We start from the raw sequence: 17,200 nt of genomic DNA, 5'->3' as shown, positions 1-17,200 counted from the left end.
ACATAGATTCTACCCTCTTCACCAGGTGGTGCCTTGATGTGGATGCTCATGCAGTCTATGGTACCCAGTACCTCTGTGTAGTCTGCTACATGGTGGAAGAGATGCATATTGCTGGTCCTCTCCTCACGGGTGCTTGGGAAATAAATGTGCTCACCAGCATGTGTTCGCATGACATCCAGGAACTGGTGGTGTACCCTGGGTACAGATGCCTATGAGACCCCCATGATGTCCTCAGTAGGTCTTTGGAAAGTACTTGTAGCTAGAATTCTTAAGGCTACACATACCTTCATTTCAATTGAGCTGGGATTCCTTCTGTTGGTTCTGGGTCTAAGGTGAGGCCGGCACAGCTCGCTGAGTTGCTGAAGTAAGTACCTGTCCACCCTGTACCACTCTAGTATCTCCAGATCATGTAGCCCCTGGTAGGTTACCCTGGGTCTGAACACTGTTCTCCTCCTCTTCAGTCTGGGATGGTTGTCTGCATTATCCTCCTCATCTCCCTCAGTCTCTAACATATACTGATGTATCAAAGTGACAGCAGCCCCTAACATTATTTTGTCAGTTAAAATTCCCCTGAGTATGTAAACCAATGGTGCAGAGTTTGTTGGAAAAAAACAGACTGAAAGGTGTTTGCGTAGTTTATATTGGTGTCCTGCAGATGCTGCCTGTGTGATCGGCTGACTATGATACATTCCACCTGCGAGCTATATTATTTGTACATGGGTGCCTTTATTCTGCTATTTCCCATTTTTTCTAGGCATTTACATCCCTTCTAAACCCAGTGGCACACCATGCAAACCCGCTGCTCAAATGTAAACACTTTTGATAGTTCCTGCTGTTTTTTTTTTTTTTTTCCATCGTGTTTAAGCCCTGCTGGTCACTGCGCAAACTTGTATAGCTATAGTAAACAGTATTGAACAGACAGGGCCTTCCCAGGGATGCGAGCACCCTTAGCATTTCTTGAGCTAGTTAAGACACACCCCCTTGCTTAGCTGAGAGCAAATAGAGGCCGAGGAGCTTTAATGTGCTTAGACCAAGCATGATACACACCCTTTTCATGTCAGCAGCTCCTCCTGCTTACACCACAGAATTATAGCTCCTGCACAGTTAGGTGCAGGCAGAGACGGCGGTCTCTCATTTTGCTATTCAATAAATTTAGGTCATTTGCATACCCCACTGCCTTAGTCCTTTGTTACACCCCTACACCGGAGTCTGTCTGCTTAGCTACCAGTGTTACCTGTTATTGTTTTGTTTCTACATGCTACCCACTATAATGGCAAAATTCATATTTCACATAAAATTGTCTTTTTACATTTTTTTTTATTTTCTGCACAATCTTGTTTGCCCGCTGCTGTGCTCCGCTTAAACGGCCGACATCGGCCAAAAAAAAATAAAGTTTGATTTTTATAATTTTGAAATGGTTTTGCATGCCAATGACCATATTTTTGGGCATTGGCATGCCTACTGCTCATAATACATGCTTTGCTTTGAGCTGTCATGCCCCCGTTTTGATTTTTGCAGATCTTTGCAGAAATATACATGCTTAGTAACCAAATACATTTGTGCAGTGGACACTGCTCTAATACAGATGGCTGTCTGCTTACTGAATCACTTCACCTAATTTGCATGGTTTTCGGCATTATTCAGTGGTGCCCATGTCAGAATAGTGCTCTGAGGCTCGTGCATGCTCCCAGCCTTGTTTACTGGATCGCTTGGCAGCTATATTCCGTACAATAGCTGCTACACCATTCTGACATGGAGATTCAGCTTTATTGAATTCCTGCCCTAAGTCTCTGCCTCAGCCAATACTTTGTGAACCTGCAGTGGCCATTGATTGTTCCCAGACCACTCACAGCATGAACTGGAGGTCAGCCACGTGTTCTTCATCTATTCCAGTACTTGATACAAGAATGGATAAACCATCTCCCCTGAGTCTGGAAGACACTCTGAGAGATGCATTTCAGCATAACTGGGGCAAAAATGTATTAGATATTCCTCCTTCAAATTGTTCCTCTTATGCTGGAACTCCTATTAAATAAAAACAATAAACTTTATTATTCTAATAATTTTATTAAAGTAAAAAAAAAAAAGATGAGTTTCTTACCCCAGCTAGACAAGCATTACAGGCAGTAAATCTTGATTCACAATGTAGTTATTTATTTATTTGGCATTTATTGACCAGGAACGTATGACTGAGCTAGAACCCTTTTTCAGTGGAGTCTTGGTGAGAAAAGTTGCACAGAGGAAGAAAAGGGTTAAAAAATAGTATTTATTAGAACAATACAGAAAATGTAGAATTTGGCAAGCAAGTAGGTTGCACAAGTATCAACAAAAATAAATGCACACATGAAGAAAGAGTCGTCTCCGAATGCAAAACTGATTGCAAGACGTATGATAAAGTAAAGTAGACAAGTTGGTTAGATATATATCTCAAGGTCAGGGCAGTCAAAAAGAGTCAGTAAGCAGGTTAGACAAAGAAGCTGAGTGGGCAGTTATGAACAGAGTGAGACAGTGAATGGGAAAGTGTGATGGATCTGTAGTAAGGTGGTTAGAGGAAGCAGCAGGAGAGGACAGAGATAGTAGGAGTAAGTGGTGTTGTTTAGGGAGGAAAGTTTAAACTGTGTTATTTATGGTGACAAATCGAGGAATTTAGTAGGCATTCTCTTAAAGCTTTTTTGAATTCATGTGAGTGGGGTATACAAAATCATTTACAGATGGGTATTCATTGTAAACTTATTCCTGTGGAAACAGGTCTAATTATTCTGATTTTGGAAGAGATGTGGCTTCTTCTCATGTAGTTTTCTAAGGCCTACTCTCAGATTGTTTGGAACACTTTAATTCTTATCCTCATGTGGAGGAATTTTCTTTTAATCATAACTTTACCAGGATAAATGAGGTATTTTTATAGGAACAAATAAACGTTCCCCTGAACTGCGGAAATATAATGATATGTTACAAATGTATATAACTCAATCCTATCCCATTCCTCCTGAACCGCCAGTCTCTGGAGGATGTGTTGAATGTTACATGTACTTATCCTGATACCAAGCCATCAGTAACTAAAAAAGCAGATAAGCCAAATAAGGTACTATAGGCATATACAGTATGTGAAAATATATGCATTTTCAATCATATAGTCTGAGGAATTAGCTTCCATTCTCCCTCTATAAGAAAGTTTTTTTTTTTTTTTTTAACCAAACTATTTCTGTTCTTTCACAGGCATCTGAACAATTTTAAGAGTGTGTGTAAGTGCAGAAACTGTTCCTAGGGCCACTGCTACTGCTATAATTTGAGAAGCCAAAAGTTTGCTGGTAAGGTAAGGTTTGAAATCCTGGATTCAGCTTTAGATAAAGGAAGCATTATTTGGCCATTTTCTGGCAAAAAACCCCCAAAAAACATATGATTGGAGGGTATAAAAAAGATCCCTTCAGAAAAATGGCCAGACCACCGATTCATCTTCAGTTGGTCAACTAATATAAATATCGGCATCCTGAAGGTAAACTGCTTAAAGCTGAAAAAGGAAACATCGACTTCCTAGTACTCATGTACCAAGGTTGCTTCATGGCATATGCAAGTATTGCTTAAAGAAACATAAACAACATCCCCCTGTGTTGGGGGCAGTCACTCTACACTGCCTACTAATTATATACATACTAATATCAAGATTGCTCAATCCCCAGGGAGAGAGAATATTCCCCTACTCAGGGATAATCAGTCTTGCACACTTGTTGACTACCTATATAGCCCACCAAATGTGGTCAATTAAACAGATGTCAACCAAACTCCCTGTCGAGCAAACTAATAAAACCCAGACCAATAGTACAGCATGACTATGCTAGCAGTCCTTACCCTCTTTCCTATCCCCCAGCTAATATCTCTAAAATCTGTCTTCAGAAATTACCCTGAACATCCCCCCTTTGGCACAATACTATTTCAGTCTCCTGGGTGTTAAAAGTGGTAAAGAGGGTTAAAAATTACATTTGATACAAAAATACTCCATTAAGGGGAATGCATCCCCACCTATCAAACCAAACAGAATTTTTTTCTCAGGTTCGGTCTTTACATATTCAGGAATTCAAACAATCAGTGTATTTAAGTTACAGAGGCAAAGGCTTCCATCACTGAATGTTTCTTCTAAAGAAAGACACTTCTTGTAGGCCAGTTGGCTTTAAATAATTGTTGCCTTTCATTCATTATATGAGTTAGTTGGTATCATTAAACCTAAGAGATGCTTACTAGCATATTCCTGTACCCATAGGCTTCAGGAAACTTCTACAGTTCTCTGTTTCTAGGCCACATTATCAGTTGTCTGCATTGCCCTTTGGTTTCTATACACCTCTAACACTATTCATAAAATGTCTAGCCTCAGATATAGCTTATTGCAGATGGAATGCCCTTCACATCTTTTCTTATTTTGACTTGTTACTCTTAGCAGAGCCCTTGTTCAGATGTCAAGAGTCATTAACATGGGTTTTTTTCTCTTTTGACCAATCTGGGCTTCCAGATAAATATTGCAAAACACTCCTTGACCCCATCTCACAGGATTGTGTTTCTGGGATGCCTTGTAGACTCTTCTCTTCAAAGAGCCTTTTTAACAGAAAACAAGATGGTTTTCTGTCTGGAATTTTTGCTAATCTTTTCCAATCAGTCTCAGATTTCTGCTCGAGAATTTCTCAGGATCCTTGGGTTCATGGCTTCTGTGATTCTTGTGATACTTCTTGCCAGATTGCACATGAGAAAGTTTCAATAGTTTACAAAAAACATGGAACTAGTATTTGCATTCTTTAGAATATTGAAGTTCAGCTTGGGGCTTCATCAAAAGGGAAGTATGTTTGTGGAGACAGCATACTCATTATAATCCAAGTCCTCCTTCTCTCCTCTAATCCCAAACCAATCATTCACCATAGACACGTCTGAGTTTGCTTTGGCAGCGGTTTCTAAAAGGGTGAAGGTGCAAAGTCTGTAGAATCCTTAGAAAGACCAAACCACATAAACTGAAAAGATACATTAGATGTTACCCATTCCATAAAGTCTCTCCCTCACCTTTAGTCTCCAACACCTTTTCAAGTTATTGCAGACAATACCACAGTCATGTGGTATATCAAGAAACACAAAGGTACAAGGTTGTACCTCCTACGCAAGCTGGCAGTGGTGGTGTGGGAGTCATCTCTTCAGCATTTCTTAGCCCTCCAAGAATCTTACATTCTGTCATAGCCAAACATAGTGGTAGACAAGCTAAACATGCTCAAGACAGACCCACAAGAATGGAAACTGAATGAGACGATCTTCCAGGAATTGATTTAGTTGTGACAAAAACCTCTAATAGATCTATTTACATCCTTTCAAAACAGCAACTAAACAAGTTTTGTCTCAGGGCTCCATGCAAATAAGCTTGCATAGATGGATTTTTATATCCCTTAAATGGGAATGTTTCTTTATGAATTTTCACTCTTTCCAGAAATATCCAAAGTAATTATGATGATTCTAAAGAATACCCCAAAAATAATTATGGTGCCTCTCTTTTGGCTCAGGCAACATTGGTTATTCCTTCTTATTAAGCTGGCAAAGGGCAATTACCACAAGCTTCCTCACAAATTGAATCTACTCACTGCAGATAAGGGGGATTTGGTACACAGCAATATCAATAAACTTCAACTGATTATTTAAAGTAGTACTATACTGAATTCAATACTTCTCATATTAATGTAAATTATTAAATAAATAACTTTTTTATGTAATTAAATTGATACAAAAGTATGTTAAATTATAAAAAGTTGTAAATGAATTATTAAAAAACGTTAAATGGTGCAATAATTTTATATATAATTATACTATCGAAAAAAATTGTAGTGAAATACTACCTAACACTGCTATTCAACTACATATTATCTATCAATCAATCCAAGCATTTTTCAAAAAGGCTTGATACTAACTTATTCAATCCAGGTTCTCTTGTAGCATGTGTGAGTTTTTGTTACCAATCCTCACGCTAAATTTTTTTCCTACCTCCTTGATTCATAATTGTTTTCTGATAATGGATTCCTCTCTAAATTATTGTCCCCTGCTAATTGATGTTCTGTCTATTGAAATTTTTCTTTTCTTTGTTTTCATTTCCTTTTGTATTAACTATCATTCCGTTTATTCATATTTCTTTCTGTCTTCCTATGCAGATAGAAAGCCTATTTACATAGCTGTATATTATTATATCTTGGTGGCAAATAATCTCCTCATTTCTTGATTTATTCAATTTCATTTTATTTGTATCTGTGATGTTGTGTGAATATATTTAATATGTATAATTATTGTTTTCTAGTGTGTGTTTAAATTTTTTTTCTTGTCTAAATGTTTTTGTTTTATATTTTAATTTAATGTTGGCTCCCCTAATCTATATACTATTTGGCTGTTCTTTGTACTATAGTAGATGAATTATAAAGAAGGAAGAGTAATTTATAAACAAGATAGAGATGAAAGGAATTAGATATTAGATTAACTTGAAAGACATTATAAGAATAAAGGAGTAAATGAAGGCACAGTAGTATATTAGAAAGACTAACATCTCAAGAAGCATAGGGTCAAGGTAAGATCGGCAACTATAAGGAAAAAAGAGTAGCTAAAACAGGCAAGAAATTGCTAGAAAACCTAAAAATGTGGAAATAGAAAATGTATTTGAACACAGATAATAAAAATGAGTCATACTGAAAATGATCAAGAGACAAGGATGATGTTACATTAAGATCATGGTGTATATAGCCCTATGTAAATCCTGCCCAGCTTGGTCCATATAGCCCTAGAAAATAGGGAAGACAAACGGAAAGTATTTAGACGGATATATGAACATTATTAGAGAAGAAAAACAAAGATCAGAAAAAATAGTGACACAGAAAAATGCATTATATAGACACATCAATGAAGCAGGGAATTGCAACCTTTTTGAATCCATTAGGAATCAATTGGAAAATGAATTTAAAAAGGAGATGGAAAAACAATTTAGCGTGTAAAAGTTGGTGGCAAATGCTCATTGAAATCACACATTAAAATCTTTTTTTTTTAAAATTTATTTTAAGATTGATTTTTAAGTAATGTATAGTAGTGTATATAAGTTATGCCTTAGTGTATGTCACAATTTTTTCTGTATGTGGTACTTGTATCATTTTATTATATTATTTAATATATTAATTTATTTACAACTTTACATATTTATTTACAACAACTAAACACACAATAATTTATTACATGTTTAACATGTATAGCATATATAGTTTTATATATATTATTTATTATTACTATTTTTTATTATTATATATATATGGTATAATATTTATAAAGGGATTATATTTTAGATTATTTTATTATTTTTTTTAAAAAGTTTAAATGTATAGAGTTTTTAGGGTATTTATTTAAGTTATTTAATTAATTAATATATGAAGTATTGAAATTATGAGTTAGTCTAGTACTTAAAAACCTAATGATAATAAGCTTAAGAAAGTATGCCCAATGCCTCTATGAAGTGGAAATTGTTTTTGTGTAAAAAATAAAAAAAAAGCATATGCATAATGATTAATCTGGCTGAAGAAGTCTTAAGATGAAAGAAAAGCGCTTAACGGTGTTTTTGTTTTATAGGATGTGCAACTTTTTTTAAAACCATAGAAAGGTAGTATTATTTTATACAGTTTCCATCTACATATTTAAATAAACTTCAACTGACAACTCAGATGATTAAATTTTAGTAGTCTATAGGCACTTATTTCACAAGGACCTGCATCAGGTACTAAATAAGGGCTGCTACTAGAAAATCCTATGTTGGTAAGTAACTAGGAGCCCATCAGGGATTTGTATCACCGGTGTTCAAATATTTGTGTGAGTTACTTGCCTCTGTCTGCCCATGGAACATCCTCTTTCTTCTCTATTAGCTGTAAGGTAGTTTCTGAAAGGAGTTTTACACCTGAAACCTCCTTGTAAACAGATTGATCCTCTCTCGGGTCTCAAATATGTGCTGGAAAAATTGACTATGTCAACTTTTGAACCTGCTCATCAAACTTCTTTAAGATTTCTGACTTGAAAAAACTATACTAAACATTGTTCTGACATCTGCAAGAAGAGTATCTGAGTTGCAAGGTATCATGGTGGGTGAACCTACCTGATTTCCATAGGGATAAGTGTATTTTAGAATAAATCCCTCATTCATGGCCAGAGTAGTTTTAGAGTTTACTTTGAAACAAGCACTCAGTCTCCAAGTTTTCTACCCAGAACCTAAAAAACAGGGGAACCAAATTCTGCATACTCTGAACTTGCATAGGTAGCTCATGTACTATCTTGACAGAAGAAAGTGCCTTAGCAAAGCTCATCAGTTATTCATTTCTTATCCGGGGGGAAAGGGTGCACCCTGGGTCTTAACAGGTAATTTCTAGATGCTTGTCCTCAAATATTGATTTTTTTTTATTATTCCATCCATGATATAATTATTCCAGGCAGTATCAAGGCACATTTCAGTAAATCCTTGTCTTCTTTGATGGCATACTGGAAAGGGATGGACTCTATAAGCATTCTAGAGGTAACTTCATGGTCCTCAATAAATAATTGTAAAAAGCATTACAAACGGGATTCCTTTTTAGGTCTATGCACAACTTTGATAGGACTATTCTCCAGGGGCTTTTGGATCAATATCCGTCCTCCTGCCAGGACAGATAAGCTTTGGTATTGGTATTCAACCCATAGATCCTAAGGGCTACTGCACCAGTGGGGAATGATGAACACAGTATAGTTGTGTAAGTTGCTATTACCCCTAACAGTAGATGTTTGAGTTCCGCACTGCTGCAGTAGCTGCACCCGCCCTCCATCCCCCTACAGTTATATATAGTTGCAGTTATGATATAAAGTACAGTTGTATTTGTTTCTACTTTATGTAATTCATTGTTATTATTGGCTGGTAATTTTGAGATTGGTAGGGTCTTCTTACATTATATTGGCAAGAAATTCCTGAAAAAAGCTTCACTCTGACTGCTGATTTCCCTTCTAGTGATTAGCAAACCAGCATTCAGGAATGGGGGATGCCAGAGCTTTTTGAAGCTGGCCTGTTACTGTCTCCTGGGCAGGAAATAACCTATATAGCTTAAGGGCTGCCACAGAAGTGTGGAACTGGAATATCTGCTGTTATGGGTAAGCACAAATTGCACAACTATATTTTTGTGGACACTGATTAATTCTCTGGTTACTAGCTTAATTCATTTTGGGGTAAACATGGTGCTAGAGCCTATGCCAGAACTTAACAGAGGAAATGTAGAAAAAATAATCCCAAACTATGCACCAGTCCACAGCATGACACATGCACACTGTCACTCACACGTGTTATGCAGATCTATGAGCAAGGACATTTTTATTTATTTACAGTTTATTAAGCAGGTGAATAATCTGATCCAAAGACTCTTTTCAGTCATGACTTGAGCCCATAAGGCAAGAGTACAGAGAAACTTAAGGCTCCCTGTTGAAATTCTGACACTCAAAATGCTGTCTACTGAAAAGCTGAAGAAAAAGACCGAAAACCCAGAAAAGAGCAAATGATGAAAATTGCTCTTCTCCATAAATCTTCTTTTTGCTGGGGGCAGGGGATCAAGCCCTCCCTCCCAAACTTATATATACCAACGCTAACATCGCCATACCTCAGAGAAAGGGAATATTCTGAGCAATGGCATCTTCGCCTTAGTATGTGTAAGCCCATTCTTTTGGCCAGTCAGTCTGCACATTTTAGGACTCGCGCAGTACATATGATACATAAACAATGCTTAGACGCGTGAATAATATTTATAAAATTCATTTAGCATATCTCTGTTGAGGTGAACAAAAGAAATAAGGGTATATAACAAAGCTTAGCATAACTATTTAACTAACATCAGATGTAAGAGTGAATGACAAGTTTTAACTTAACTATTTGCATAAAAACAGATGGACTGTAATTGAAGACATATGAAATGTCAATTATTTGTGTAATGTCAGGTGTGGAAGTTTAGGAGAGACTGTCAGCAAGCAGAGAGAGAGAGAGAGAGAGAGAGATATTAACAGATAAGTCCTTGAAGACGATTTGTGCTCTGTACTTACAACTGTGAATTGACTACAACTGTGGTATTCATAGTGGATGAATACCAAACTTTTTAAGATATTAAATTGAAATTTGAAGTTTGGAGAGGCTGTGACTTAGATATTGTTAATTGGCCATTGTCTCTAAAGCATCTGCAAGTTGATTCATCTTTTAGATGTGGTTTTAGTGATTTAGTGATTTCTTGAAGTCTTTGATAGATTTGTGATTTCTGTATTCAGAAGTTAAGTGCTTTCATGTAGTTGGTTCTAGCTTTGAGAAAGCTCTTTTGCTTAGTACAGTTTGGTGTCTTGCCCTTATAAAGGTGAGAAAGTTAGCCTGTGAGCTTCTTAACTGATATGAGGTTTCAAACACTTTTCAGAGGATGGCATTATGCTTGTTTAAGGATTTTGAAAATACTTAGCAGGAAGGTTGCTCTGCATGTAACTGAGACAAGCTTTGTACAGTGTAGTGGTTTATAAAAAGGTCTGCAAGGAGGATAAATCTGATTTTTTTTTATTGTCAGTTGTTTGTATTTTGCTAGTGTTGCGGGCTAAGTGAAAGATCGGGAATGGGAATTTATACTCAAGTTTGGGGATGGGCAGCTTTTTGGTTATTGATAAGCAGGCTTTGGTGAGAGAAGATGTGAAAATGTATTGGACACTTTAAACTGGATTGTTAGTTTATTTGTTGTAAAGTCAGTATGTGGTGTAAAATTAAGGGTAGGGTCAAGGAGAAACCCTATGTACTTTTGTTCAGTTACATTTGGAACTGAATTGCCTCTCAGGTCAGTTATGTATACTTGGAGGACTTTGGATAATTTTCTCAGGGTTGAGAATATCACGACATTGATTTTCTTGTAGTTTATAAGTAGTTTTTTGGAATACGACTGCTTGCATATAGGTTCATAAGTTCATAGGTAGGCTTATGACCACAAGGGCCTACTTAAGCCTAACCATGCATTGTAAATTTCTGACAAGTTCTGGTACCCCTTTTAAGTCTAAGCTGTGGCTTGGGAGGTGAAATATTTACAAGCAGGGTCCTATGAGATGAAGCATTTACAGGCTGCCTGTGTCCATTACAGACATAGGTGCCAAACCAGGGATTAATTTCCTGTTCCCCATCCAAATGTCCAAGTTACTCTTGAATTGAGTAAGGGAGGAACTGCACTTAGCATGGATGGGGAGGCTGTTCCAGAGAAGGGTTAGTCTCTGGGATAAATACCCGTCTCCCCAGAATGTCATATCACATGCAAGGTTTAAGTCTTTTTTTTTTTTTTTTTGCAGATATGCAAAAGATCCATCAGAGTGAGGTTTGACAATGCCTTATATGCCAGGCATATATATCCTTTCAACAGCCTGTAGGAGACAGTATACAGGGATAGGGCCTTGAGGTGATCAGCAGAGGACATGTTACTTATGCCCTGTATTTGTTTAGTGTGGAATCTCTGTGAACATTCCAATTGTTGGAAATGCCGGTTAGGTAGACACCAAAGGGGGCATTGTACTCAATGACAGGTCTGCTAAATGTCAAATACAGTGGAACAATGACTTACTTGGACCTATATGCCATACATTTGGTTGTAAGTTGCACAGTATACAATGATTTCCTCACTGTACTAGACACATGATGGTCAAAGGCTGGATTACTGTCTATGTGTGTCCACAAGTCCCTGACTACTGGGTCAACATTTAGGGGTATGTTATTGATATGATAGTTACCAGTGGTGGATGACTTCCTGAAAAATACCACTTCTTGGCATTTAGTTTTAGTCCATGGCTTTGACACTAGTTGTTTCTCTGTGTCAGCCCTTCCTGGAGAACATTTGAATCAGTGGGTAATTCAATGACAGTTCCTAATTTGCAATCATCAGCAAATTTAGTCAGCCAAAGGTCATTGACATTGGCCTTGACTTCAGAGAAGTAAATGCCAAAAAGGGGCTGTCCCAGACCAAGCCCTCAGGGATTCTGCTTGTGACTGGCCTCTATGTTGAGGTAGACTCCCCAATTCCAACTTCCTGGGTCCTGTCTGTGAGCCAGCTGGATATCCACTGGGTGACATAAAGGTTTTTACCTAACCTCTTAAGTTTGCCAACAATGTCTGAGTAGGGTTTTGTGTCAAATGCCTTGGCCAGGTCAAGGTAGGGACAGTGAACAATTTTGCCCTCATCCTTTGCTTTGGTGCCAATCTCAAACAAGTCCTCCAGGTTGAGTAGTCATGACCTGCCCTTGATTAAACCAATTTGGGTTGGGTCCAGTGTCTGGAGGTTTCCTATATCATTACAGATCATATCCATAGCTTTACATAGTAGTGAGACTTATGGGTCTGTAGTTTCCAGGGTCTGTAGATGGCTCACATTTGTGCAGAGGGATGACTGTTGCTGTTCTCCATTTATGAGGCATGAAGTCTGCTTGGAGGCTATAGGTAAATAATTCCAGAGCACCTGATAGGTTATGTTTTATGAAATTTATAAGGCATCCTGGGATATTGTCTTGGCCTACTGATGCAGTGTTCTTGGCCTTAGAGAGAACATTAAGGACCTGTTCCCTAGTGATAGCAGGGGGTGTTATTTTGCTGATATTTTTTGAGGGAAGGATGATGGGGAGAGAGGGTGGTAAAGTTGGAGCTGAATTTGTCAGCCAGGGGGTTTGCTATATATTCTGGCTCAGTATAGGTGGTTACATTTATAATGAGCTCTGCACACAATTGTGTATTGCCTTTGAGGTTGCGGATGTAGCTAAATACTTCCTTGTGGTTGTCCTTGGCCTAGGAGACCAAATTTACTTCAAATTTGGCTTTGGTAGACTTTATTTGTCCTCTGAGTTGCTTGTTTAGTTTGATGAGACTGCTTTTATCCTGCTGGGTGCTGCACCTCCAAAGTTTTGCCATGATTTTCTTCCTTCTGTTATACAGCATATTGATGTTGTGATTCCACCAGGGTGGCTTGGTTTTTGAGTTAGTTCTATACTTCTTAGTGGTGGGTACAGCTGCATCTATGCAGCTATTAACATGCTTGTATAGGGTTTCTGGGAACAGTTCTGCATAGTCAGTAGTGTTGTCAGGGGTTATGGGGGCTTGAAATGTTGCTGGGCTTTCACTTAATAGTAGGAAGTTAACCTTAGAGTAGTTCCTGAATATTTCAGGATTAGCTGGGGTATTTTTACTTCAAAGGAGACCATTTTGTGATCTGACTTTACCAGAGAAGACATTACACTAGGAGTGTACAGCACTCTTCCATATTAGAGAGGACCATATCCAGTATGGTAACACTGCTGGTTGGTGTATTGTCAATCGGGTCCAAGGAGTTTATGTTTACAAAATCCAGAAATCTCTGTGCCTGCATGTTTGTTGTCATATATGATTCACAGTTTATAGTGGGGTAATTAAAGTCACCCATGAATATGGTATTGGGTTGGATGGTGAGTGTTTGTAATAAGGTCAACTATATAGTACGGGTTTACTGGCTCATAGAGGCGGACCTATAGTTTGCAAGGAAGTGGTATTGGATTTTGCCTGTGGTGATTTGAACATGGAGAAGCTCAAGTGCAGTGTCCTGTGAAGTCTTGCTAGAGATTGTTTTGGAGTTCAGAATAATTGTAGGAAGAGTATATTGTCCACATACAGGATCAGTTTAAGGTCAGGGATTTCAATAAGGAGGTGATTGTTAAACATTAATAACAATAAATATCCTAGAACCAAGACTTGAGGATCTCCAGTATTTATGTGGCTAAATGGCTAAAGAGTTTTTGTAGCATACCTTGAAGTACCTATTCTGTAGGTAACTCTGAAACCACTTTATAGTGTTGATTCCAAAGTTATGTTTAGCTAACTTACTGAGGAAAACGTTGTAGTTTACTGTCACTGTATTCTACAAAAGGGCCTTACAGAAACAGATGTTTGGTGCCAGAGCCATGGGCACAAGCTCAATGCCAAGAAGTATTTAGTAATCCCCTTTGAGAAAAAACATGTACCCATGAATTACCACATAGGTGGCAGTACACTAAACACCAAAAGTGTGATAAGAAGCTTAGGAACACAGGTGGACAGTGGTCTCACCTTCGATAATCACATCCCCATAACAGTCAGGAAATCCATCTATGTGGCACACCTCATCACTAAGGGATTTTCATCCAGAAAAAAGGAGGTCATTGTCCCACTGTACTCATCCCTCATTAGACCCATCATATAGTACAATGCCCCATTTGGTATGTACCTCACAAGACATCTGCAACAACTGAAAAGGACGTAGAAACACCTCACTAAAAGAATCACAGGCCTAAAGCAGATGCCCTATGCTGACCGACTAAAAAACTCCAGCTATACTCTGTCGCATATCATCTACTCAGAGACGATCTCTGCTTAACATACAAAGCCATGTAAAGCCCAGAGCTGTTGGACATGCTACACTTAAAGAAATCCCAATCCATCAGAACCACATGCTCCAGGGACCTAAACCTTGTTATCACAATGAACAAAACATGCTGGAGGGATAGGTTCCTGACCCAGAGACTCCCCATACTCTGGAATAGACTTCCCATACATCTCAAGCAGATCGCCTTCTTGGCCTTCTTCAAAAAAAAACTTGACGACTGGATGGGAGATAGGAAGTTTACCCTGGGGATAACATCAGTCACCCTGCTAGACAGGGGTCCAGGGAATTAAATATTGTGGGAAGAAATAGCCAGGGAATTGTTATGGCTAGGCTTGTATAGGCCCTAGGGCCGATAGCCTAGCACCAACCTATGAAACTATGAACAAAGGGTCTTGGCACATCTACAAATGCACCTGCTGAGATCTTGCCTTTGTTTAAATTACAATAGATGAGTCAGTAGCCATAATGATGTCTGTAAAGGTGATATATGCATTAAAAAGCTGTTTATTTGCTCTAGACATCAGTTGTATAATGTTTTTTCAAATATTTTTGCAACAGGATAAAGGTTTGAGATGGGTTTGTAGTCATTCAGTTCCTTAGGACTATGGACTTTGGGCAAGGGAGTGATGAATACATCTTTGAAGGCATTGAGGACAATTGTAGAAGTCAGAGATAAGTTGAAGATATGCATAAGAGGTTTAACTATGCTATTTGCACTAATCTTAAGAATATTTGGTGTAGTTTGGAGTAGTTAGGTCCATATTGTTAAGTTTTAGTAGTAGGGATTTGGTTTGCTTTTGCTTGGCAATTATTTGAGCAAAGTAGAATGTTGCAGCATAGTTGGCCAGAGGATGCAGTGAGATGTTGAAGTAGCACTCTTGTTGACCAGATGGTAGGTTAGAAGAATAGAATGTATTTGTGATGTTAGGTATAGAATTTCATACATGGTATGCATAGTCATTAACAAAAGAATGGAAGCTACTAGTAAGATGATTACCTTTGGAATGCTTTAGGTTAGTTAAATTGCTTTGATTTGGAGTTGCCCGGTTTTGTTGTCTTAGGTAAGTGGCTTTTGCAGCATTGGTGACTATTCTTGTTTCTTTTCACAGTGCATGCAAGGTTTGATAGAGCTGGATATTTATTGGGTAATTTTCCATGTTTCCAAACTGCGTTTCTTTCTTTTCTTTTCTTTTTTAATTCATTTATTAAGCAAGGCCATGGCTTTGCTCAGTCTTCTTTCATTTACTGGAAATATTAAGTCCTGTATTGGAGACAATGCAGATATAGATGGATAGATAGATAGATAAAGATAGATAGATAGATAGATAGATAGATAGATAGATAGATAGATAGATAGATGGATAGATGGATAGATAGATAGGTAGATAGATAGATAGATAGATAGATAGATAGATAGATAGATAGATAGATAGACAGACAGAAAGACAGATTTTTTAGAGCTTGCTTAAAATGAAAGAAAATAGTGATCCGGTGTATAGATTTTAAAGACAGTTCTAGCATTTGGAAGGACACAGATATTGAAAAAAGAGTTACTATACAAAGTGCGTGAGTTTTGGCTTATGGTCAGGCTTTCTTTTCAGGATAGCAGGTTACAGGCTGAAGTGAACCATGTCATTAAGTGATGTACATTTATCTTGGAAGTAAAATAAGTTCACTGCTTTAGTAAATGGGATTGTAAGTGCTGGTTAGTGTCTGAATTATTAGATTTGGTCTTATCTTATAACTTTTTTATTTTTGATTCATCTTTCTTTATCCAGAAAATAGGTATTGCTATGGGCTCACCTTGTGGAGCAAGTGTAGCAAACTTAGTGATGGCCTTTTGGGAATCGGACTTAGTTTTTAAGTCAGAGTTGTACTTAGAAACAGTCGTGTTTTACACTAGATACCTTGATGACATTTTTATGTTAATTAAGGGCAATGATCAAACAGCTTCTTCACTAGTCGACTTCTTCAACAAGTCCACTGAATTTTTGAAGTTCACTTACACTTTCGATAACTGTGCAATGTCATATTTGGATATAATGTTGTCCAAGAATTTTGAATTAAACAGTTATACATCGAGAGTTTATCATAAAACTACATATTCGAATAAATTTCTACACTACTCAAGTTGTCACCCTTCTCACCAAAAGAAGGCTGTAGTCAAAGGGCAATTAGTAAGAGCGGCCCGGATCGTTACCCTCAATGATGATTTTGATGAAGAATGCTTATTCTTAAAAACAGCTTTTCTTAAAAGAGAGTACCCGGTTGAGCTCATTGATGAAATCATAGCCGAGGTTAAACTAAAGAGGGATAATAACTTCTTTAGCCCTTTATTGGCTATACAAACTCAATGCCCGAATAATTTTAGTAACAACTTGAGTAGTGAAGATACAAATGGAATTCAATTTGACAATAACTCTACTTGTAATACTAATTCCAATTCTAAGGAAGCATCTAAAATTAATAATAGTGATGCTAATAGAGCTATTTATTTTGCTACTACATATGTAAAATTAAGCTCTTCATGTATTAATATACTAAATAAAAATTGGAACTTGTTTAAAAATAATCAGTCTATAATGAATAAAATAGGACATAGACCTAAAGTGATCTTTAAGCGTGGTTTAAACTTGAAGGATTCACTAAAATTTAAACCCGACTTGCTGAGGAAGTCGACTGGGATGTTTAAATGTGAATCTTGTAATATGTGTAAACACGTTCTTGTTGGTAACTCTTTTTTATTAGAGGGTGTAACATAT

The sequence above is a fragment of the Protopterus annectens genome, chromosome 5.part0 (assembly GCF_019279795.1).
Source record: "Protopterus annectens isolate FY-2018-M chromosome 5.part0, PAN1.0, whole genome shotgun sequence".
In the NCBI taxonomy this organism is placed as follows: Eukaryota; Metazoa; Chordata; order Ceratodontiformes; family Protopteridae; genus Protopterus; species Protopterus annectens.
This window is presented reverse-complemented; position numbering follows the sequence as displayed.